Source organism: Oncorhynchus nerka, unplaced genomic scaffold (genome assembly GCF_034236695.1).
Source record: "Oncorhynchus nerka isolate Pitt River unplaced genomic scaffold, Oner_Uvic_2.0 unplaced_scaffold_3248, whole genome shotgun sequence".
NCBI lineage: Eukaryota > Metazoa > Chordata > Actinopteri > Salmoniformes > Salmonidae > Oncorhynchus > Oncorhynchus nerka.
This window is the reverse complement of record NW_027038052.1, coordinates 1,651-25,123: the sequence shown is the minus strand read 5'-3', so window position 1 is coordinate 25,123 and position 23,473 is coordinate 1,651. Positions and strand designations below refer to the sequence as shown.

The 23,473-nt window shown below is 44.5% G+C and overlaps 1 long non-coding RNA gene across 1 annotated transcript; it reads left to right on the top strand.

Annotated features, from left to right (window-relative positions):
* The first annotated feature begins 9,951 nt into the window (after window positions 1-9,951).
* Window positions 9,952-13,556, top strand: LOC135566816 (uncharacterized). Its single transcript, XR_010462189.1, has 3 exons — window positions 9,952-9,970; window positions 12,317-12,410; window positions 13,296-13,556. It is a non-coding gene; the product is annotated as an uncharacterized LOC135566816 (long non-coding RNA).
* Window positions 13,557-23,473: the final 9,917 nt, after the last annotated feature.

The following is a 23,473-nucleotide window of genomic DNA, read 5'->3' as shown; positions in this document are numbered from 1 at the left end:
GGAGTGGTCTGTTAAACATCTTCTATCTAGGAGCGGTCTGTTAAACATCTCTTATCTAGGAGCGGTCTGTTAAACATCTCTACCATAGGAGCGGTCTGTTAAACATCTCTCATCTAGGAGCTGTCTGTTAAACATCTCTCTATCTAGGAGCGGTCTGTTAAACATCTCTATCTAGGAGCGGTCTGTTAAACATTCTCTATCTAGGAGCGGTCTGTTAAACATCTCTACCATAGGAGCGGTCTGTTAAACATCTCTATCTAGGAGCGGTCTGTTAAACATCTCTACCATAGGAGTGGTCTGTTAAACATTCTCTATCTAGGAGCGGTCTGTTAAACATCTCTATCTAGGAGCTGGTCTGTTAAACATCTCTATCTAGGAGCGGTCTGTTAAACATCTCTATCATAGGAGCGGTCTGTTAAACATCTCTATCTAGGAGCGGTCTGTTAAACATCTCTACCATAGGAGCGGTCTGTTAAACATCTCTACCATAGGAGCGGTCTGTTAAACATCTCTACCATAGGAGCGGTCTGTTAAACATCTCTACCATAGGAGCGGTCTGTTAAACATCTCTACCATAGGAGCGGTCTGTTAAACATCTCTCTATCATAGGAGCGGTCTGTTAAACATCTCTATCTAGGAGCGGTCTGTTAAACATCTCTATCTAGGAGCGGTCTGTTAAACATCTCTATCTAGGAGCGGTCTGTTAAACATCTCTATCTAGGAGCGGTCTGTTAAACATCTCTATCTAGGAGCGGTCTGTTAAACATCTCTATCTAGGAGCGGTCTGTTAAACATCTCTATCTAGGAGCGGTCTGTTAAACATCTCTCTATCTAGGAGCGGTCTGTTAAACATCTCTACCATAGGAGTGGTCTGTTAAACATCTCTCTATCTAGGAGTGGTCTGTTAAACATCTCTATCTAGGAGCGGTCTGTTAAACATCTCTATCTAGGAGTGGTCTGTTAAACATCTCTCTATCTAGGAGCGGTCTGTTAAACATCTCTACCATAGGAGCGGTCTGTTAAACATCTCTCTATCTAGGAGTGGTCTGTTAAACATCTCTATCTAGGAGCGGTCTGTTAAACATCTCTATCTAGGAGCGGTCTGTTAAACATCTCTATCTAGGAGCGGTCTGTTAAACATCTCTACCATAGGAGCGGTCTGTTAAACATCTCTACCATAGGAGCGGTCTGTTAAACATCTCTACCATAGGAGCGGTCTGTTAAACATCTCTACCATAGGAGCGGTCTGTTAAACATCTCTATCTAGGAGCGGTCTGTTAAACATCTCTACCATAGGAGCGGTCTGTTAAACATCTCTACCATAGGAGCGGTCTGTTAAACATCTCTACCATAGGAGCGGTCTGTTAAACATCTCTATCTAGGAGCGGTCTGTTAAACATCTCTATCTAGGAGCGGTCTGTTAAACATCTCTATCTAGGAGTGGTCTGTTAAACATCTCTCTATCTAGGAGCGGTCTGTTAAACATCTCTACCATAGGAGCGGTCTGTTAAACATCTCTACCATAGGAGCGGTCTGTTAAACATCTCTACTACTAGGAGCGGTCTGTTAAACATCTCTACCTAGGAGTGGTCTGTTAAACATCTCTACCATAGGAGCGGTCTGTTAAACATCTCTACCATAGGAGCGGTCTGTTAAACATCTCTATCTAGGAGCGGTCTGTTAAACATCTCTACCATAGGAGCGGTCTGTTAAACATCTCTATCTAGGAGCGGTCTGTTAAACATCTCTACCATAGGAGCGGTCTGTTAAACATCTCTATCTAGGAGCGGTCTGTTAAACATCCTCTATCATAGGAGCGGTCTGAGGAGGAGAGCGAGGACGAGGACAGTCAGCAGCCGCTCAGCAGAGAGGATTCTGGAGGCAGGTGGACCGGACTCCCCAGGAGGACCAGGAGAAGACGGGGTCCCTGGTTACCTGGACAGGTACAGATCATATACTCTCAATACCTGAAGCCCAATCTTGTGGGTTACAGTGGGTTTATTGTGTTGTGATTACAGTGGGTTTATTGTCTTGTGATTACAGTGGGTTTATTGTCTTGTGATTACAGCGGGTTTATTGTCTTGTGATTACAGTGGGTTGTATTGGTCTTGTGATTACAGCGGTTTATTGTCTTGGTGGTTACAGGGTTTATTGTCTTGTGATTACAGTGGGTTTATTGTGACTACAGTGGGTTTATTGTGATTACAGCGGGTTTATTGTGACTACAGTGGGTTTATTGTGATTACAGTGGGTTTATTGTGACTACAGGGCCTATATTGTGGTTACAGTGGGTTTATTGTGATTACAGTGGGTTTATTGTGACTACAGTGGGTTTATTGTGACTACAGTGGGTTTATTGTGGTTACAGTGGGTTTATTGTGACTACAGTGGGTTTATTGTGGTTACAGTGGGTTTATTGTGATTACAGTGGGTTTATTGTGATTACAGTGGGTTTATTGTGTTACAGGGTTTATTGTGGTTACAGTGGGTTTATTGTCTTGTGACTACAGTGGGTTTATTGTGGTTACAGTGTGTTTATTGTGATTACAGTGGGTTTATTGTGTTGTGACTACAGTGGGTTTATTTGACTACAGTGGGTTTATTGTGATTACAGTGGGTTTATTGTGGTTACAGTGGTTTATTGTGGTTACAATGGCTTTATTGTGACTACAGTGGTTATTGTGGTTACAGTGGGTTTATTGTGACTACAGTGGGTTTATTGTGGTTACAGTGGGTTTATTGTGACTACAGTGGGTTTATTGTGGTTACAGTGGGTTTATTGTGACTTACAGTGGGTTTATTGTGATTGTGCGGGGCTTTTATTGTGGTTACAGTGGGTTTATTGTATTTACAGTGGGTTTATTGTGGTTACAGTGGGTTTATTGTGACCAAGACTAGAGTGGGTTTATTGTGACTACAGTGGGTTTATTGTGATTACAGTGGGTTTATTGTGACTACAGTGGTTTATTGTCTTGTGATTACCAGGGTTTATTGTGACTACAGGTTTATTGTGGTTACAGGTTTGTGACTACAGTGGGTTTGCATTACATGGGTTTATTATTCAGATTACAGCGGGTTTATTGTCTTGTGGGTTTATTGTGACTACAGTGGGTTTATTGTGACTACAGTGGGTTTATTGTGACTACAGCGGGTTTATTGTGTTGTGACTACAGCGGGTTTATTGTGTTGTGAATACAGCGGGTTTATTGTGACTACAGCGGGTTTATTGTGACTACAGCGGGTTTATTGTGACTACAGTGGGTTTATTGTGACTACAGTGGGTTTATTGTGACTACAGTGGGTTTATTGTGGTTACAGTGGGTTTATTGTGTTGTGACTACAGCAGGTTTATTGTCTTGTGGTTTATTGTGGTTACAGCGGGTTTATTGTGGTTGGTGGGTTTATTGTGGTTACAGTGGGTTTATTGTGACTACAGTGGTTTATTGTGGTTACAGTGGGTTTATTGTGACTACAGGGTTTATTGTGACTACAGTGGGTTTATTGTGGTTACAGGGTTTATTGTGATTACAGTGGGTTTATTGTGATTACAGTGGGTCATTGTGGTTACAGTGGGTTTATTGTGGTTACAGGGTTTATTGTGACTACAGTGGTTTATTGTGGTTGGTTACAGTGGGTTTATTGTGACTACAGTGGGTTTATTGTGACTACAGTGGGTTTATTGTGACTACAGTGGGTTTATTGTGGTTACAGTGGGTCAAATTAGGTTTATTGTGATTACAGTGGGTTTATTGTGACTACAGGGTTTATTGTGACATTGGGTTTATTGTGGTTACAGTGGGTTTATTGTGATTACTGGTGGGTTTATTGTCTTGTGACTAGTTACAGTGTGTTTATTGTGACTACAGTGGGTTTATTGTGGTTACAGTGGGTTTATTGTGTTTGTGATTACAGTGGTTTATTGTCTTGTGAGCGGTTTACTTGTGGGTTTATTGTGATTACAGTGGGGTTTATTGTGAGTACAGTGGGTTTATGTGTTGTGATTACAGTGGGTTTATTGTGTTGTTGTGACTACAGTGGGTTTATTGTGACTACAGTGGGCTTATTGTGACTACAGTGGGTTTATTGTGGTTACAGTGGGTTTATTGTGACTACAGTGGGTTTATTGTGGTTATTAGCAGTGTGTTTATTGTGATTACAGTGGGTTTATTGTGTTGTGACTACAGTGGGTTTATTGTCTAAGTGATTACATTGGGTTTATTGTGGTTACAGTGGGTTTTATTGTGATTACAGGGGTTTATTGTGACTACAGTGGTTTATTGTGGTTACAGTGGGTTTATTGTGACTTACAGTGGGTTTATTGTGTTGTTACAGTGGGTTTATTGACTACAGTGGGTTTATTGTGGTTACAGTGGGGATTACAGGTTTTATTGTGACTACAGTGGGTTTATTGTGGTTACAGTGGGTTTATTGTGATTACAGTGGGTTTATTGTGGTTACAGTGGTTTATTGTGATTACAGTGGGTTTATTGTGTTGTGACTACAGTGGGTTTATTGTCTTGTGATTACAGTGGGTTTATTGTGATTACAGTGGGTTTATTATTGACTACAGTGGTTTATTGTGGTTACAGTGGGTTTATTGTGATTACAGTGGGTTTATGTGGTTATGAGTGGGTTTTATTGTGACTACAGTGGGTTTATTTATGATTTACAGTGGGTTTATTGTGACTACAGTGGGTTTATTGTGGTTACAGTAGGTTTATTGTGACTACAGTGGGTTTATTGTGGTTACAGTGAGTTTATTGTGATTACAGTGGGTTTATTGTGGTTACAGTGGGTTTATTGTGATTACAGTGGGTTTATTGTGTTGTGACTACAATTGGGTTTTATTGATTCTTGTGATTACAGTGGGTTTATTGTGATTACAGTGGGTTTTTGTGATTACAGTGGGTTTATTGTCTTTGACTCAGCGGGTTTATTGTGACTACAGTGGGTTTATTGTGACAGTGGGTTTATTGTGATTACAGTGGTTTATTGTCTTCTTGTTACTCAGTGGGTTTATTGTGACTACAGTGGGTTTATTGTGGTTACAGTGGGGTGTTGTGACTACAGTGGGTTTATTGTCTTGTGATTACAGTGGGTTTATTGTGATTACAATGGGTTTTTATTGTGAATACAGTGGGTTTATTGTGACTACAGTGGGTTTATTGTGATTACAGTGGGTTTATTGTGATTACAGTGGTTTTATTGTGGTTACAGTGGGTTTATGTGTCAGTGGGTTTATTGTGACTACAGTGGGTTTATTGTGACTACAGTTTATTGGGTGGGTTTATTGTGGTAACAGTGGGTTGTGATTGTGGGTTTATTGTGATTACAGTGGGTTTATTGTCTTGTGACTACAGCGGGTTTTATTGTCTTGTGGTTACAGTGGGTTTGTGTGTTGTGATTACAGTGGGTTTATTGTGTTGTGACTGCAGTGGGTTTATTGTCTTGTGATTACAGTGGGTTTATTGTGATTACAGTGGGTTTTTGTGATTACAGTGGGTTTATTGTGACTACAGTGGGTTTATTGTGACTACAGTGGGTTTATTGTGATTACAGTGGGTTTATTGTGACTACAGTGGGTTTATTGTGACTACAGTGGGTTTATTGTGACTACAGTGGGTTTATTGTGATTACAGTGGGTTTATTGTGACCGGTGGGTTTATTGTGACTACAGTGGGTTTTTATTGTGGTTACAGTGGGTTTGTGACTACAGTGGGTTTGTGATTACAGTGGGTTTATTGTGTTGTGACTACAGTGGGTTTATTGTGACTACAGTGGGTTTTATTGTGACTACAGTGGGTTTATTGTGACTACAGTGGGTTTATTGTGTTGTGACTACAGCGGGTTTATTGTTGTGGGTTTGTGACTACAGCAGTGGGTTTATGGTAGTGGTTTTACTACAGTGGTTTATTGTGGTTACAGTGGTTTTATTAATGATTACAGTGGGTTTTTGTGATTACAGTGGGTTTATTGTGGTTAGTGTGGTTTATTGTGGTTACAGTGGGTTTATTGTGACTACAGTGGGTTTATTGTCTTGTGATTACAGTGGGTTTATTGTGACTACAGTGGGTTTATTGTGGTTACAGTGGGTTTGTTACAGTGGGTTTATTGTGATTACAGTGGGTTTATTGTGATTACAGTGGGTTTATTGTGATTAACAGTGGGTTTATTGTGACTACAGTGGGTTTATTGTGGTTACAGTGGGTTTTTGTGATACAGTGGGTTTGTGATTACAGTGGGTTTTTATTGTGTTGTGACTACAGCGGGTTTATTGTCTTGTGGGTTATTGTCAGTGAGTTTGTGTGACTACAATTGGGTTTATTGTGACTACAGTGGGTTTATTGTGACTACAGTGGGTTTATTGTGACCACAGTGGGTTTATTGTGACTACAGTGGGTTTATTGTGCGGGTTTATTGTGTTGTGACTACAGCGGGTTTATTGTGTTGTGACTACAGCGGGTTTATTGTGTTGTGACTACAGCGGGTTTATTGTGTTGTGACTACAGCGGGTTTTATTGTGGTTACAGTGGGTTTTATTGTGTTACAGGGGTTTGTGTGGTTACAGTGGGTTTATTGTGACTACAGTGGGTTTATTGTGTTGTGGGTTTATTTGTGTTGTGACTACAGCGGGTTTATTGTGACTACAGTGGGTTTATTGTGACTACAGTGGGTTTTTGTGACTACAGTGGGTTTATTGTGTTGTGGTTTATTGTGTTGTGACTACAGCGGGTTTATTGTCTTGTGGGTTTATTGTGGTTACAGTGGGTTTATTGTGTTGTGATTATATCGGGTTTATTGTCTTGTGATTACAGCGGGTTTATTGTCTTGTGATTACAGTGGGTTTATTGTGATTACAGCGGGTTTATTGTCTTGTGATTACAGTGGGTTTATTGTGTTGTGATTATAGCGGGTTTATTGTCTTGTGATTACAGCGGGTTTATTGTCTTGTGATTACAGTGGGTTTATTGTGATTACAGTGGGTTTATTGTGATTACAGCGGGTTTATTGTCTTGTGATTACAGTGGGTTTATTGTGATTACAGCGGGTTTATTGTGACTACAGTGGGTTTATTGTGATTACAGTGGGTTTATTGTGACTACAGTGGGTTTATTGTGACTACAGTGGGTTTATTGTGATTACATTGGGTTTATTGTGATTACATTGGGTTTATTGTGACTACAGTGGGTTTATTGTGATTACAGTGGGTTTATTGTGGTTACAGTGGGTTTATTGTGGTTACAGTGGGTTTATTGTGGTTACAGTGGGTTTATTGTGGCTACAGTGGGTTTATTGTGACTACAGTGGGTTTATTGTGGTTACAGTGGGTTTATTGTGACTACAGTGGGTTTGTTGTCTTGTGATTAAAGTGGGTTTGTTGTCTTGTGATTACAGTGGGTTTATTGTCGTTACAGTGGGTTTATTGTGATTACAGTGGGTTTATTGTGACTACAGTGGGTTTATTGTGACTACAGTGGGTTTATTGTTGTTACAGTGTGTTTATTGTGAATACAGTAGGTTTATTGTGACTACAGTGGGTTTATTGTGGTTACAGTGGGTTTATTGTGACTACAGTGGGTTTATTGTGACTACAGTGGGTTTATTGTGATTACAGCGGGTTTATTGTCTTGTGATTACAGCGGGTTTATTGTCTTGTGATTACAGCGGGTTTATTGTCTTGTGATTACAGTGGGTTTATTGTCTTGTGATTACAGCGGGTTTATTGTCTTGTGATTACAGTGGGTTTATTGTCTTGTGATTACAGTGGGTTTATTGTCTTGTGATTACAGTGGGTTTATTGTCTTGTGATTACAGTGGGTTTATTGTCTTGTGATTACAGTGGGTTTATTGTGTTGTTGTTATAGCGGGTTTATTGTCTTGTGATTAGTGGGTTTATTGTGGTTACAGTGGGTTTATTGTCTTGTGATTACAGCGGGTTTATTTGTCTTGTGATTACAGTGGTTTATTTTCTTGTGACTACAGTGGGTTTATTGTGACTACAGTGGGTTTATTGTGACTACAGTGGGTTTATTGTGACTACAGTGGGTTTATTGTGTTGTGACTACAGTGGGTTTATTGTCTTGTGATTACAGTGGGTTTATTATGACCAAAGTGGGTTTATTATGACTACTGTGGGTTTATTGTGACTACAGTGTGTTTTATTGTGGTTACAGTGGGTTTATTGTGACTACAGTGGGTTTATTGTGATTATGTGGGTTTATTGTGTTGTGACTACAGTGGGTTTTATTGTGATTACAGTGGGTTTATTGTCTTGTGACTACAGTGGGTTTATTGTGTTGTGACTGGTGAGTTTGTGTGGTTACAGTGGGTTTATTGTGGTTACAGTGGGTTTATTGTGGTTACAGTGGGTTTATTGTGATTACAGTGGGTTTTATTGTGGTTACAGTGGGTTTATTGTAGTTTGTGACTACAGGGTTTATTGTGTTGTGATTACAGTGGGTTTATTGTGGTTACAGTGGGTTTATTGTCTTGTGTTACAGTAGGTTTATTGTGATTGTGGGTTTATTGTGTACAGTGGGTTTATTGTGTTGTGATTACAGTGGGTTTATTGTGTTGTGATTACAGTGGGTTTATTGTGGTTACAGTGGGTTTTGTGATTACAGCGGGTTTATTGTCTTGTGATTACAGCGGGTTTATTGTCTTTGATTACAGTGGGTTTATTGTCTTGTGACTACAGTGGGTTTATTTGTTGTGATTACAGTAGGTTTTATTGTGTTGTGGGTTTATTGTGGTTACAGTGGGTTTATTGTGACTACAGTGGGTTTATTGTGGCTACAGTGGGTTTATTGTGGTTACAGTGGGTTTATTGTGACTACAGTGGGTTTATTGTGGTTACAGTGGGTTTGTTGTGGTTACAGTGGGTTTTGTCTTGTGATTACAGTGGGTTTATTGTGGTTACAGTGGGTTTGTTGTGGTTACAGTGGGGTTTCTTGTGATTACAGTGGTTTGTTTCTTGTGATTACAGTGGGTTTATTGTGATTACAGTGGGTTTGTTGTCTTGTGATTACAGTGGGTTTTATTGTGATTACAGTGGGTTTGTTGTCTTGGTTACAGTGGGTTTATTGTGATTACAGTGGGTTTGTTGTGATTACAGTGGGTTTGTTGTGGTTACAGTGGGTTTGTTGTCTTGTGATTACAGTGGGTTTTGTTGTGGTTACAGTGGGTTTGTTGTGGCTACAGTGGGTTTGTTGTCTTGTGATTACAGTGGGTGAGCCTGATGCCAGGTCCTGGTTAGAGCAACATGTGGTTACTCCGTACTGGCAGGGCCACACTGCCCTTCCCCGCTTCCCTCACAGTCTCCATCTACACTCAACCTGCTCAACGTCTGGTATGACCCTGAACCCAGAATGCAACCTGGGTTGAGTCCCAAATAGAACACGATTCCCTATATAGCACAACTACTTTTGACCCTGGCCCAAAGGGCTCTGGGCAGACATGGTTATCTGAGCATGCTGTAAAGATGTTTGTGAAGAGATTGTAATTGAAATCCTAAAGCTTTATATTGCGTTGTTTTTTTTTTCTCCACAGGGACCAACAGTGTACAACACTGACCCATTGTATCTGCCTGAAGAGAAAGCCTTTGTCACCGGGAGACGCAAGTGATCCGAGAGACACTGTGGGTAAGATGGGATGGTTGATCCGGTGGGCACTGTGATAAGATGGGATGGTTGATCAAGAGAGACACTGTGGTAAGATGGGATGGTTGATCCGGGTGGGCACTGGTAAGATGGGATGGTTGATCGGGTGGGCACTGTGGTAAGATGGGATGGTTGACCCGGGTGGGCACTGTGGTAAGATGGGATGGTTGATCCGAGAGACACTGTGGTAAGATGGATAAGATGGGCACTGTGGTAAGATGGGATGGTTGATCCGGGGGAGACACCGGTAAGATGAGATGGTTGATGGGACACTGTGGTAAGATGGGATGGTTGATCCGAGAGACACTGTGGTAAGATGGGATGGTTGATCCGGGAGACACTGTGGTAAGATGGGATGGTTGATCCGGGAGACACTGTGGTAAGATGGGATGGTTGATCTGTGGTAAGATGGGAGACACTGTGGTAAGATGGGATGGTTGGTGCCTTTGTGGTAAGATGGGATGGTTGATCTGGGAGACACTGTGGTAAGATGGGATGGTTGATCTGTGGTAAGATGGGACACTGTGGTAAGATGGGATGGTTGATCCGGGAGACACTGTGGTAAGATGGGATGGTTGATCCGGGAGACACTGTGGTAAGATGGGATGGTTGATCCGGGAGACACTGCGGCAAGATGGGATGGTTGATCCGGGAGACACTGCGGTAAGATGGGATGGTTCTCTTGGTAGCGACTGTCGACATTTCCGTGCTGGCAGGTTGTGTAATTCCACTGAGACTTTTTGTTGTCATCGTGGTCCAATTTCCATGCTGATGCTCTCAGGCGTGACTCAGGATAGTCTTTACCATGGTAACCTTCTTAGACAATGAGCTGGGGACTTCTCCTCCTTCAGCCTTTATACTGGATAGAATATTTTCTTTCTATGGACTCATATGAGTGGGGGCGGGAAGAAAGTGGGGGCTGGTGAATGATCAGGTGAATGGCCTCCAATTGAATAGTGGGGGCTGGTGAATGGCCTATATAGTGGGGGCTGGTGAATGGCCTATATAGTGGGGGCTGGTGAATGGCCTATATAGTGGGGGCTGGGAATGGCCTATATAGTGGGGGGGTGAATGGCCTATAGTGGGGGCTGGTGAATGGCCTATAGTTGGGGGCTGGTGAATGGCCTATATAGTGGGGCTGGTGAATGGCCTATATAGTGGGGGCTGGTGAATGGCCTATATAGTGGGGGCTGGTGAATGGCCTATATAGTGGGGGCTGGTGAATGGCCTATATAGTGGGGGCTGGTGAATGGCCTATATAGTGGGGGCTGGTGAATGGCCTATATAGTGGGGGCTGCTGAATGGCCTATATATGGGGGCTGGTGAATGGCTATATGGTAGGGGGCTGAGTGAATAGCCTGGGGAGCTGAGTGAATGGAATGGCCTATATAGTGGGGGCATGGTTCAGGGGGCTGGTGAATGGCTATAGAGCTAGTGAATGGCCTATATAATTGGGGGCTAAGTGAATGGCCTATATAGTGGGGAGCTGGTGAAGCCTATATAGTGGGGGCATAGTGGGGGCTGGTGAATGGCCTATAGTGGGGGCTGGTGAATGGCCTGTCTCAGTGAGGGGGCAGTTCCTATATACAGGGCAGTGGCCTATGCAGTGAGGGCATGGTTCTGCTGAACAGGGCAGTTAGGGCAGTTCACACAGGGCAGTTCACACAGGGCAGTTCACACAGGGCAGTTAGGGCAGTTCACACAGGGCAGTTCGCACAGGGCAGTTAGGGCAGTTCACACAGGGCAGTTCACACAGGGCAGTTCACACAGGGCAGTTAGGGCAGTTCGCACAGGGCAGTTCACACAGGGCAGTTCACAGGGCAGTTCAGTTCACACAGGGCAGTTGGGGCAGTTGGGGCAGGTTCAGGGCAGTTCGCACAGGGCAGTTTCACAGGGCAGTTCACACAGGGCAGTTCTGGGGCAGGGCAGTTCACAGGGCAGGGCAGTTCACACAGGGCAGTTCACAGGGCAGTTCACACAGGGCAGTTAGGGCAGTTCACACAGGGCAGTTGGGGCAGCACAGGGCAGTTCACACAGGGCACAGGGCAGTTCGTTTACACAGGCAGTTAGGGCAGGGCAGTTCACACAGGGCAGTTCACACAGGGCAGCAGTTCACACAGAGCAGTTCACACAGGGCAGTTCACACAGGGCAGTTCACACAGGCAGGGCAGTTCACACAGTCACACATCTGTTTTTAGTCGCATGCGTTTAAAATGGTCGCACTAGAGCCCTGGCTCCAGAACCCAGCGTCCACGTAGCATATTTTTTTTTTATTTTTTTAAACCTCACGCTTTGGGCTGGATGTATCAATGTGTAGTTCATACATGCAGAATCTATGAACAGAATGACGGTTTTACCTTAATTAGCCACAAAATCCTTTGTTTGAAAGTGACTGTTTTCTGAAAGCTGTGCAGTGCCGTTTCCTCGTACGCCCCCTTCCCTAGCAATGCGAGTTCCAGCCAATGACTTCAGCCCCTCGCCATTTGAGTGACAGCTAGCAAGATGCACACACAGCAGAGAAAGAGGGAGCCAACGACGCAGTACTCCCGTTTTGGCTCTTGAGCGCTCACGGTCAGAGCTACTGGTTAAAAATGATGCAAATCTTCCCGGAAAGTCTCTTTTAGGGCTTCAGTTGATCCATGATTGTTTGTCCCCAGGCTGCTCTCTGGGGTGAAGAAACACTTTATATTCCAGCATCAGGATGGAAAAGTGGTGGTCAGGAATGACGTGGTGGTCACTCACCTAACTAACGTAAGAATACAGTCTAATCATTACATGTGTATATTAACAATCTGGAAACAAATTGGTCTCATAAATTGAATTCCCTGTCTAACCCAATCTCTGTCCTTCTTTTCTCTCCTCTCCTCTTTCTCATGTCTCGGTCTCTCTCTCCTCTTTCTTCTCTCTCTCTCTCCTCTTTTTCTCCTCTCTTTCTCTGTCTCTCCTCTTTCTCCTCTCTTTTCTGTCTCTCTCTTTGTCTCTCTCTGTCTCTCTCCTTTCTCTCTCTTCTCTCTCTTCTCTCTCTCTGTCTCTCTCCTCTTTCTTTCTCTCTCTTCTTTCTCTGTCTCTCTCTCCTCTTTCTCTCTCTCTCTCCTTTCTCTGTCTCTCTCCTCTTTCTCTCTCTCTCTCTCCTTTCTCTGTCTCTCTCCTCTTTCTCTCTCTTCTTTTCTGTCTCTCTCCTCTTTCTCTCTCTCTCCTTTCTCTGTCTCTCTCCTCTTTCTCCTCTCTTTTTCTACTCTCTCTCTTTCTGTCTCTCTCTCCGTCTCTCTCCTCTCTCTCTTTCTCTGTCGCTCTCCTCTTTCTGTCTCTCTTCTCTTTCTCTGTCTCTCTCCTCTTTCTGTCTCTCTCCTCTTTCTCTGTCTCTCTCCTCTTTCTGTCTCTCTCGCTCTTATTTCTCTGTCTCTCTCTCTCTCTCTATCCTCTTTCTTTGGCTCTCTCCTCTCTATCTGTCTATCTTTTTCTCTTTCTCTCCTCTTTCTCGTGTCTCTCTCTCCTTTTTCTCCTCTCTCTTTCTCTAATCTCTCTCTCTTTCTGTCTCCTTTTTCTCCTCTCTCTTTCTCTTTGTCTCTCTGTCTCTATCTCCTCTTTCTCCTCTCTCTCCTCTTTCTTCTCTCTCTCTGTCTCTCTCCCTGCTAGAACTGCCTACGGTCCGTGTTGGAGCACATAGCAGTCTATGGACAGGCAGTGTTCCGGCTGCAGAGGTTTATAGACGAGGTAACGGGGTACGACACTGAGCCCTGCCCTCCAGGCTCCTACTCCTCTAAGCAGGGCACCGAGCCTCCCTTCAGGACTTACCAGGCTTTTGTCTGGGCTCTCTACAAATACTTCACCTCCTTCAAACAGGAGCTCACCACCATAGAAAGAGACCTCATAGGCAAAGGCAGGTTTACCTTTCATCGTTATACATTGATGAGTTTCTTGTGGCTTTTGTCTGATGTATACTGTTATTACAGTTGCAAAATTCCGCTAACTTCCATGTCGTGGTCGGAGGTGACCCTGTTATAACCTCTAGATGAGTCTGTGACCCTGTTATAACCTCTAGATGAGACTGTGACCCTGTTATAACCTCTAGATGAGACGGTGACCCTGTTATAACCTCTAGATGAGACGGTGACCCTGTTATAACCCCTAGATGAGACGGTGACCCTGTTATAACCTCTAGATGAGACGGTGACCCTGTTATAACCTCTAGATGAGGTGACCCTGTTATAACCTCTAGATGAGACTGTGACCCTGTTATAACCTCTAGATGAGACGGTGACCTATTTATAACCTCTAGATGAGACGGTGACCCTGTTATAACCTCTAGATGAGACGGTGACCCTGTTATAACCCCTAGATGAGACGGTGACCCTGTTATAACCTCTAGATGAGACGGTAACCCTGTTATAACCTCTAGATGAGACTGTGACCCTGTCATAACCTCTAGATGAGACGTGACCCTGTCATAACCCCTAGATGAGACGGTGACCCTGTTATAACCTCCAGATGAGACGGTGACCCTGTTATAACCTCTAGATGAGACGGTGACGCTGTTATAACCTCTAGATGAGACGGTGACCCTGTTATAACCCCTAGATGAGACGGTGACCCTGTTATAACCTCTAGATGAGACTGTGACCCTGTTATAACCTCTAGATGAGACGGTGACCCTGTTATAACCTCTAGATGAGACGGTGACCCTGTTATAACCTCTAGATGAGACGGTGACCCTGACGGTGACCCTGTTATAACCCCTAGATGACCCTGTGACCCTGTCATAACCTCTAGATGAGACGGTGACCCTGTTATAACCTCTAGATGAGACAGTGACCCTGTTATAACCCTGTAGATATACCCTGTTACCAACCTCTAGATGAGACGGTGACCCTGTTATAACCTCTAGATGAGACGGTGACCCCTGTTATAACCCCTAGATGAGACGGGGTGACCCTGTTATAACCTCTAGATGAGACGGTGACCCTGTTATAACCTCTAGATGAGACAGTGACCCTGTTATAACCTCTAGATGAGACGGTGACCCTGTTATAACCTCTAGATGAGACGGTGACCCTGTTATAACCTCCAGATGAGACGGTGACCCTGTTATAACCTCCAGATGAGACGGTGACCCTGTTATAACCTCTAGATGAGACGGTGACCCTGTTATAACCTCTAGATGAGATGGTGACCCTGTTATAACCTCCAGATGAGACTGTGACCCTGTTATAACCTCTAGATGAGACGGTGACCCTGTTATAACCTCCAGATGAGACGGTGACCCTGTTATAACCCCTAGATGAGACGGTGACCCTGTCATAACCTCTAGATGAGACGGTGACCCTGTTATAACCTCTAGATGAGACGGTGACCCTGTTATAACCTCTAGATGAGACGGTGACCCTGTTATAACCTCTAGATGAGACGGTGACCCTGTTATAACCTCTAGATGAGACGGTGACCCTGACGGTGACCCTGTTATAACCCCTAGATGTGTGACCCTGTCATAACCTCTAGATGAGACGGTGACCCTGACCTCTAGATGAGACAGTGACCCTGTTATAACTCTGTAGATGAGACGGTGACCCTGTTATAACCTCTAGATGAGACGGTGACCCTGTTATAACCTCTAGATGAGACGGTGACCCTGTTATAACCCCTAGATGACCCTGTGACCCTGTTATAACCTCTAGATGAGACGGTGACCCTGTTATAACCCCTAGATGAGACGGTGACCCAGTTAACCTCTAAGATGAGGCAGGCCCTGTTATAACCTCCTAGATGAGACAGTGACCCTGTTATAACCTCTAGATGAGACGGTGACCCTGTTATAACCTCTAGATGAGACGGTGACCCTGTTATAACCTCCAGATGAGACGGTGACCCTGTTATAACCTCCAGATGAGACGGTGACCCTGTTATAACCTCTAGATGAGAGTGACCCTGTTATAACCTCTAGATGAGATGGTGACCCTGTTATAACCTCCAGATGAGACTGTGACCCTGTTATAACCTCTAGATGAGACGGTGACCCTGTTATAACCTCCAGATGAGACGGTGACCCTGTTATAACCCCTAGATGAGACGGTGACCCTGTCATAACCTCTAGATGAGACGGTGACCCTGTTATAACCTCTAGATGAGACGGTGACCCTGTTATAACCTCTAGATGAGACGGTGACCCTGTTATAACCTCTAGATGAGACGGTGACCCTGTTATAACCTCTAGATGAGACGGTGACCCTGACGGTGACCCTGTTATAACCCCTAGATGACCCTGTGACCCTGTCATAACCTCTAGATGAGACGGTGACCCTGTTATAACCTCTAGATGAGACAGTGACCCTGTTATAACCTCTGTAGATGAGACGGTGACCCTGTTATAACCTCTAGATGAGACGGTGACCCTGTTATAACCTCTAGATGAGACGGTGACCCTGTTATAACCCCTAGATGACCCTGTGACCCTGTTATAACCTCTAGATGAGACGGTGACCCTGTTATAACCCCTAGATGAGACGGTGACCCAGTTATAACCTCTAGATGAGACGGTGACCCTGTTATAACCTCTAGATGAGACAGTGACCCTGTTATAACCTCTAGATGAGACGGTGACCCTGTTATAACCTCTAGATGAGACAGTGACCCTGTTATAACCTCCAGATGAGACGGTGACCCTGTTATAACCTCCAGATGAGACGGTGACCCTGTTATAACCTCTAGATGAGAGTGACCCTGTTATAACCTCTAGATGAGACTGTGACCCTGTTATAACCTCTAGATGAGACGGTGACCCTGTTATAACCTCCAGATGAGACGGTGACCCTGTTATAACCCCTAGATGAGACGGTGACCCTGTCATAACCTCTAGATGAGACGGTGACCCTGTTATAACCTCTAGATGAGACGGTGACCCTGTTATAACCTCTAGATGAGACGGTGACCCTGTTATAACCTCTAGATGAGGCAGGTGACCCTGTATAACCTCCTAGATGAGGCAGGTGACCCTGTTATAACCTCTAGATGAGACGGTGACCCTGTTATAACCTCTAGATGAGATGGTGACCCTGTTATAACCTCTAGATGAGACGGGTGACCCTGTTATAACCCCTAGATGACCCTGTGACCCTGTCACTTAACCTCTAGATGAGGCGGTGACCCTGTTATAACCCCTCCCAGATGAGACAGTGACCCTGTTATAACCTCTGTAGATGAGACGGTGACCCTGTTATAACCTCTAGATGAGACGGTGACCCTGTTATAACCTCTAGATGAGACAGTGACCCTGACCCTAGATGAGACGGTGACCCTGTTATAACCTCTAGATGAGGCAGTGATGACCCTGACCCTGTTATAACCTCTAGATGAGACAGTGACCCTGTTATAACCTCTAGATGAGACTGTGACCCTGTTATAACCTCCAGATGAGACGGACCCTGTTATAGCCTCCAGATGAGGCGGTGACCTGTTATAACGCCTCTAGATGAGACAGTGACCCTGTTATAACCTCTAGATGAGACGGTGATGTTATAACCTCCGGTGACCCTGTTATAACCTCTAGATGAGACGACCCCTGTTATAACCTCCAGATGAGACGTGACCCTGTTATAACCCCTAGATGAGAGATGTCTTAACCTCTAGATGAGACGGTGACCCTGTTATAACCTCTAGATGAGACGGTGACCCTGTTATAACCTCTAGATGAGACGGTGACCCTGTTATAACCTCTAGATGAGACGGTGACCCTGTTATAACCTCTAGATGAGACGGTGACCCTGTTATAACCTCTAGATGAGACGGTGACCCTGTTATAACCTCTAGATGAGACACCCTGGTTAACCTCTGTAGATGACCCTGTTATAACCTCCAGATGAGACGGTGACCCTGTCATAACCTCTGATACGGTGACCCTAACCTCTAGATGAGACGGTGACCCTGTTATAACCTCTAGATGAGAGTGACCCTGTTATAACCTCTGTAGATGAGACAGTGACCTGTTATAACCTCTAGATGAGACTGTGTGACCCTGTTATAACCTCTAGATGAGACGTGACCCTGTTATAACCTCCAGATGAGACGGTGACCCTGTTATAACCCTAGATGAGGCAGTGACCCTGTCATAACCTCTAGATGAGACGGTGACCCTGTTATAACCTCTAGATGAGACGGTGACCCTGTTATAACCTCTAGATGAGACGGTGACCCTGTTATAACCTCTAGATGAGACGGTGACCCTGTTATAACCTCTAGATGAGACGGTGACCCTGTTATAACCTCTAGATGAGACGGTGACCCTGTTATAACCTCTAGATGAGATGGTGACCCTGTTATAACCTCTAGATGAGACGGTGACCCTGTTATAACCCCTAGATGACCCTGTGACCCTGTCATAACCTCTAGATGAGACGGTGACCCTGTTATAACCTCTAGATGAGACAGTGACCCTGTTATAACCTCTGTAGATGAGACGGTGACCCTGTTATAACCTCTAGATGAGACGGTGACCCTGTTATAACCTCTAGATGAGACGGTGACCCTGTTATAACCCCTAGATGAGACGGTGACCCTGTTATAACCTCTAGATGAGACGGTGACCCTGTTATAACCTCTAGATGAGACGGTGACCCTGTTATAACCTCTAGATGAGACAGTGACCCTGTTATAACCTCTAGATGAGACTGTGACCCTGTTATAACCTCCAGATGAGACGGTGACCCTGTTATAACCTCCAGATGAGACGGTGACCCTGTTATAACCTCTAGATGAGACAGTGACCCTGTTATAACCTCTAGATGAGATGGTGACCCTGTTATAACCTCCAGATGAGACTGTGACCCTGTTATAACCTCTAGATGAGACGGTGACCCTGTTATAACCTCCAGATGAGACGGTGACCCTGTTATAACCCCTAGATGAGACGGTGACCCTGTCATAACCTCTAGATGAGACGGTGACCCTGTTATAACCTCTAGATGAGACGGTGACCCTGTTATAACCTCTAGATGAGACGGTGACCCTGTTATAACCTCCTAGATGAGACGGTGACCCTGTTATAACCTCTAGATGAGACGGTGACCCTGTTATAACCTCTAGATGAGACGGTGACCCTGTTATAACCTCTAGATGAGACGGTGACCCTGTTATAACCTCTGTAGATGAGACGGTGACCCTGTTATAACCTCCAGATGAGACGGTGACCCTGTCATAACCTCTAGATGTGACCCTGTTATAACTCTCTAGATGAGACGGTGACCCTGTTATAACCTCTAGATGAGACGGTGACCCTGTTATAACCTCTGTAGATGAGACGGTGACCCTGTTATAACCTCTAGATGAGACTGTGACCCTGTTATAACCCCTAGATGAGACGGTGACCCTGTTATAACCTCTAGATGAGACGGTGACCCTGTTATAACCTCTAGATGAGACGGTGACCCTGTCATAACCTCTGTAGATGAGACGGTGACCCTGTTATAACCTCTAGATGAGACTGTGACCCTGTTATAACCTCTAGATGAGACGGTGACCCTGTTATAACCTCTAGATGAGAGCCCAGGTGACCCTGTCGCAACCTCTGTAGATGACAGTGAGCCCTGTTATAACCTCTGTAGATGAGACTGTGACCCTGGCGAGGGGTGCTGGACAGACTGACCCCTCACCTGGCCCAGATCAAGGTGCTCCCACAGGGTGTTCTGTACGGGTGTGGCAGAGGTCCCCTGGGACCCTAACGTGGTGGGCCTCACACCTGCTCAACACACTGTACAAAGGCTATCATAAGAGTACGACAGCGTGGAGAGGCATCCCAACAGGCCGTGAGTGTTTGTGTTTACGTGTCTGTGGGTCTGACCGTGTCTGGTAACCGTGTCTGTAAGTCTGACCGTGTCTGTGAGATCTGACCAAATGTCTGTGAGTCTGACCGTGGGTGTGACCGTGTCATGAGTCTGGCCGTGTCTGTGAGTCTGACCGTGTCTGGTAACCATGTCTATGAGTCTGACCGTGTCTGTGACCGTGTCTGTGAGTGTGACCGTGTCTGTGAGTGTGACCGTGTCTACTGCAGGTCTGACCGTGAGTGTGTGTAGAGTGTGAGCCGTGAGTGTGTGTGAGTGTGACCGTGTCTGATAGGAGTGTGACCGTGTCTGCCACCCACAGTCTGACCGTGTCTGTGAGTCGGCCACGTGTCTGTGACCTGAGAGTCTGACCGTGTCTGTGAGTCTGACCGTGTCTGTGAGTCCTGACCGTGTCTGTGAGTCTGGGCGTGTCTGGTAACCGTGTCTGCATGAGTCTGGCCGTTTCTGTGAGTGTGTGTCCATGTCAGCGGCCGTGTCTGTGAGTGTGTGTGTCTGTGTCTGTGAGTGTGTGTGTCTGTGAGTGAGTGTGTGTGTGTCTGTGACCCCGTGTTTGTGAGTGTGTTTGGTTTCGTGCATGTCTTTGGTGAGAGTTAATCGACTCCAAAGCAGCCAGTTGTGTAACTGTCTAACTACCCTGACCTCTGACCTAGGTGGCTCTGTTATTTCTCTGTGGACAGAGACAGTCAGACCATACCTAGAGATCGTGGATGAATGGATCGTTCATGGTCACCTGTTTGACCCTTCAAAGAGTTCATCATTCAGAGGTATGGAACAAGCCTCGCTTCTGGCCATGTCATGAAAATATTTAGGCACTCAGGGTACATGGGCGTTGGTAAGTCTCTCTTTGTCCCTGATAGTGTTGGGTGTCATCTATCGTCACCCTATTCTCCATAGTCACTCTTTAGACCAGAGCCTATTCCCTACATAGTGCTAATTTAGACCAGAGCCCTATTCCCTACATAGTGCACTAATTTAGACAGAGCCCTATTCCCTATAATTGCACTACTTTGGAATAGAGCCCTATTCCTACATGGTGCACTAATTTAGACCAGAGCCCTATTCCCTATATAGTGCACTACTAGACCAGAGCCCTATTCCTATGAGTGCACTACTTTAGACCAGAGCCCTATTAGCTATATAGTGCACTACTTTAGAACAGAGCTATTCCCTATATAGTGCACTACTTTAGACCAGAGCCCTAGTCCCTACATAGTGCACTAATTTAGACAGAGCCCTATTCCCTATATGGTACTAATTTGACCAGAGCCCTGTTTCTATATGGTACACTTTAGACAGAGCCCTGTTCCTATATGATGCCACTAATTTAGACTAGAGCCCTATTCTATCTTTGGTGCCATACTTTAGACCAGAGCCCTATTCCTATATAAGTCACTTTGACACAGCTATTCCCTATATAGTGCACTACTTTAGACCAGAGCCCTAGTCCCTATTTAGTGCACTATACACCAGAACCCATAGGGAATAGTGCACGACTTTAGACCAGAGCCCATAGGGAATAGTGCACTACTTTAGACCATAGGGAATAGTGCACTACTTTAGTCCAGAGCCCATATGGAATAGTGCACTACTTTAGACCAGATCCCATAGGGAATAGTGCACTACTTTACACCAGAGCCCATAGGGAATAGTGCACTACTTTACACCAGAGCCCATAGGGAATAGTGCACTACTTTACACCAGAGCCCATATGGAATAGTGCACTACAGGGAATAGTGCACTACTTTAGACCAGAACCCATAGGGAATAGTGCACTACTTTAGACCAGAACCCATAGGGAATAGTGCACTACTTTAGACCAGAGCCCATAGGGAATAGTGCACCACTTTACACCAGAGCCCATAGGGAATAGTGCACTACTTTAGACCAGAGCCCATAGGGAATAGTGCACTACCAGACTCAGAGCCCATATGGAATAGTGCACTACTGAATGAGGCATGGGGTAGTGCTACTTTACCCAGGCCCATAGGGAATAGTGCTACTTTAGACCAGAGCCCATAGGGAATAGTGCACTACTGGGCAAGAGCCCATAGGGAATGGTGCACTTCAGGGAATAGGGTGCCATTTTGAGACTCATTACATAATGCCTGTTACAGTGCCTTTGATATTATTTTATGAACTGGAGACCTCTTGCCACATTTCAGGCTTCAAACATAAAGATATAAAACTGTATTTTTTGCGAAAGAATCAACAACAAGTGGGACACAATCATGAAGTGGAGCGACATTGGAATTTCAAACTTTTTTAACAAATCAAAACGGAAAAATTGGGCGTGCAAAGTTATTCAGCCCCTTTACTTTCAGTGCATGAATTCTCTCCAGAAGTTCAGTGAGGATCTCTGAATGATCCAATGTTGACCTAAATGACTAATGATGATAAATACAATCCACCTGTGTGTAATCAAGTCTCCGTATAAATGCACCTGCACTGTGATAGTCTCAGAGGTCCGTTAAAAGTGCAGAGAGCATCATGAAGAACAAGGAACACACCAGGCAGGTCCGAGATACTGTTGTGAAGAAGTTTAAAGCCGGATTTGGATACAAAAAGATTTCCCAAGCTTTAAACATCCCAAGGAGCACTGTGCAAGCCGATAATATTGAAATGGAAGGAGTATCAGACCACTGCAAATCTACCAAGACCTGGCCATCCCTCTAAACTTTCAGCTCATACAAGGAGAAGACTGATCAGAGATGCAGCCAAGAGGCCCATGATCACTCTGGATGAACTGCAGAGATCTACAGCTGAGGTGGGAGACTCTGTCCATAGGACAACAATCAGTCGTATATTGCACAAATCTGGCCTTTATGGAAGAGTGGCAAGAAGAAAGCCATTTCTTAAAGATATCCATAAAAAGTGTCGTCTAAAGTTTGCCACAAGCCACCTGGGAGACACACCAAACATGTGGAAGAAGGTGCTCTGGTCAGATGAAACCAAAATTGAACTTTTTGGCAACAATCGAAAACGTTATGTTTGGCGTAAAAGCAGCACAGCTCATCACCCTGAACACCATCCCCACTGTCAAACATGGTGGTGGCAGCATCATGGTTTTGGCCTGCTTTTCTTCAGCAGGGACAGGGAAGATGGTTAAAATTGATGGGAAGATGGATGGAGCCAAATACAGGACCATTCTGGAAGAAAACCTGATGGAGTCTGCAAAAGACCTGAGACTGGGACGGAGATTTGTCTTCCAACAAGACAATGATCCAAAACATAAAGCAAAATCTACAATGGAATGGTTCAAAAATAAACATATCCAGGTGTTAGAATGGCCAAGTCAAAGTCCAGACCTGAATCCAATCGAGAATCTGTGGCAAGAACTGAAAACTGCTGTTCACAAATGCTCTCCATCCAACCTCACTGAGCTCGTGCTGTTTTGCAAGGAGGAATGGGAAAAAATGTCAGTCTCTCGATGTGCAAAACTGATAGAGACATACCCCAAGCGACTTACAGCTGTAATCGCAGCAAAAGGTGGCGCTACAAAGTATTAACTTAAGGGGGCTGAATAATTTTGCACGCCCAATTTTTCAGTTTTTGATTTGTTAAAAAGAGTTTGAAATATCCAATAAATGTCGTTCCACTTCATGATTGTGTCCCACTTGTTGTTGATTCTTCACAAAAAAATACAGTTTTATATCTTTATGTTTGAAGCCTGAAATGTGTCAAAAGGTCGCAAAGTTCAAGGGGGCCGAATACTTCCTATTTTAACACTGAAAAGGCTTTTTCCAAAATGAGAATATCCATGTGACATGGCTATCATTGGGTTTACTTGATAGCCACCTACACAAATAGCTCGCTAGATCAAAGTGTTAATAAGAGAAATTCATTTAAAAAGATTCAAAGCAATAGAAATAAGTTCTCCAGGAGGCATCTACTGAGGGAGCTAAGAAGAGCTGTGTTGTCAGTCATTTATTCTGAATTGAATAAAACAACCAGGTTTTCAATGTGGTTTTTATGATATGATTTTTTATA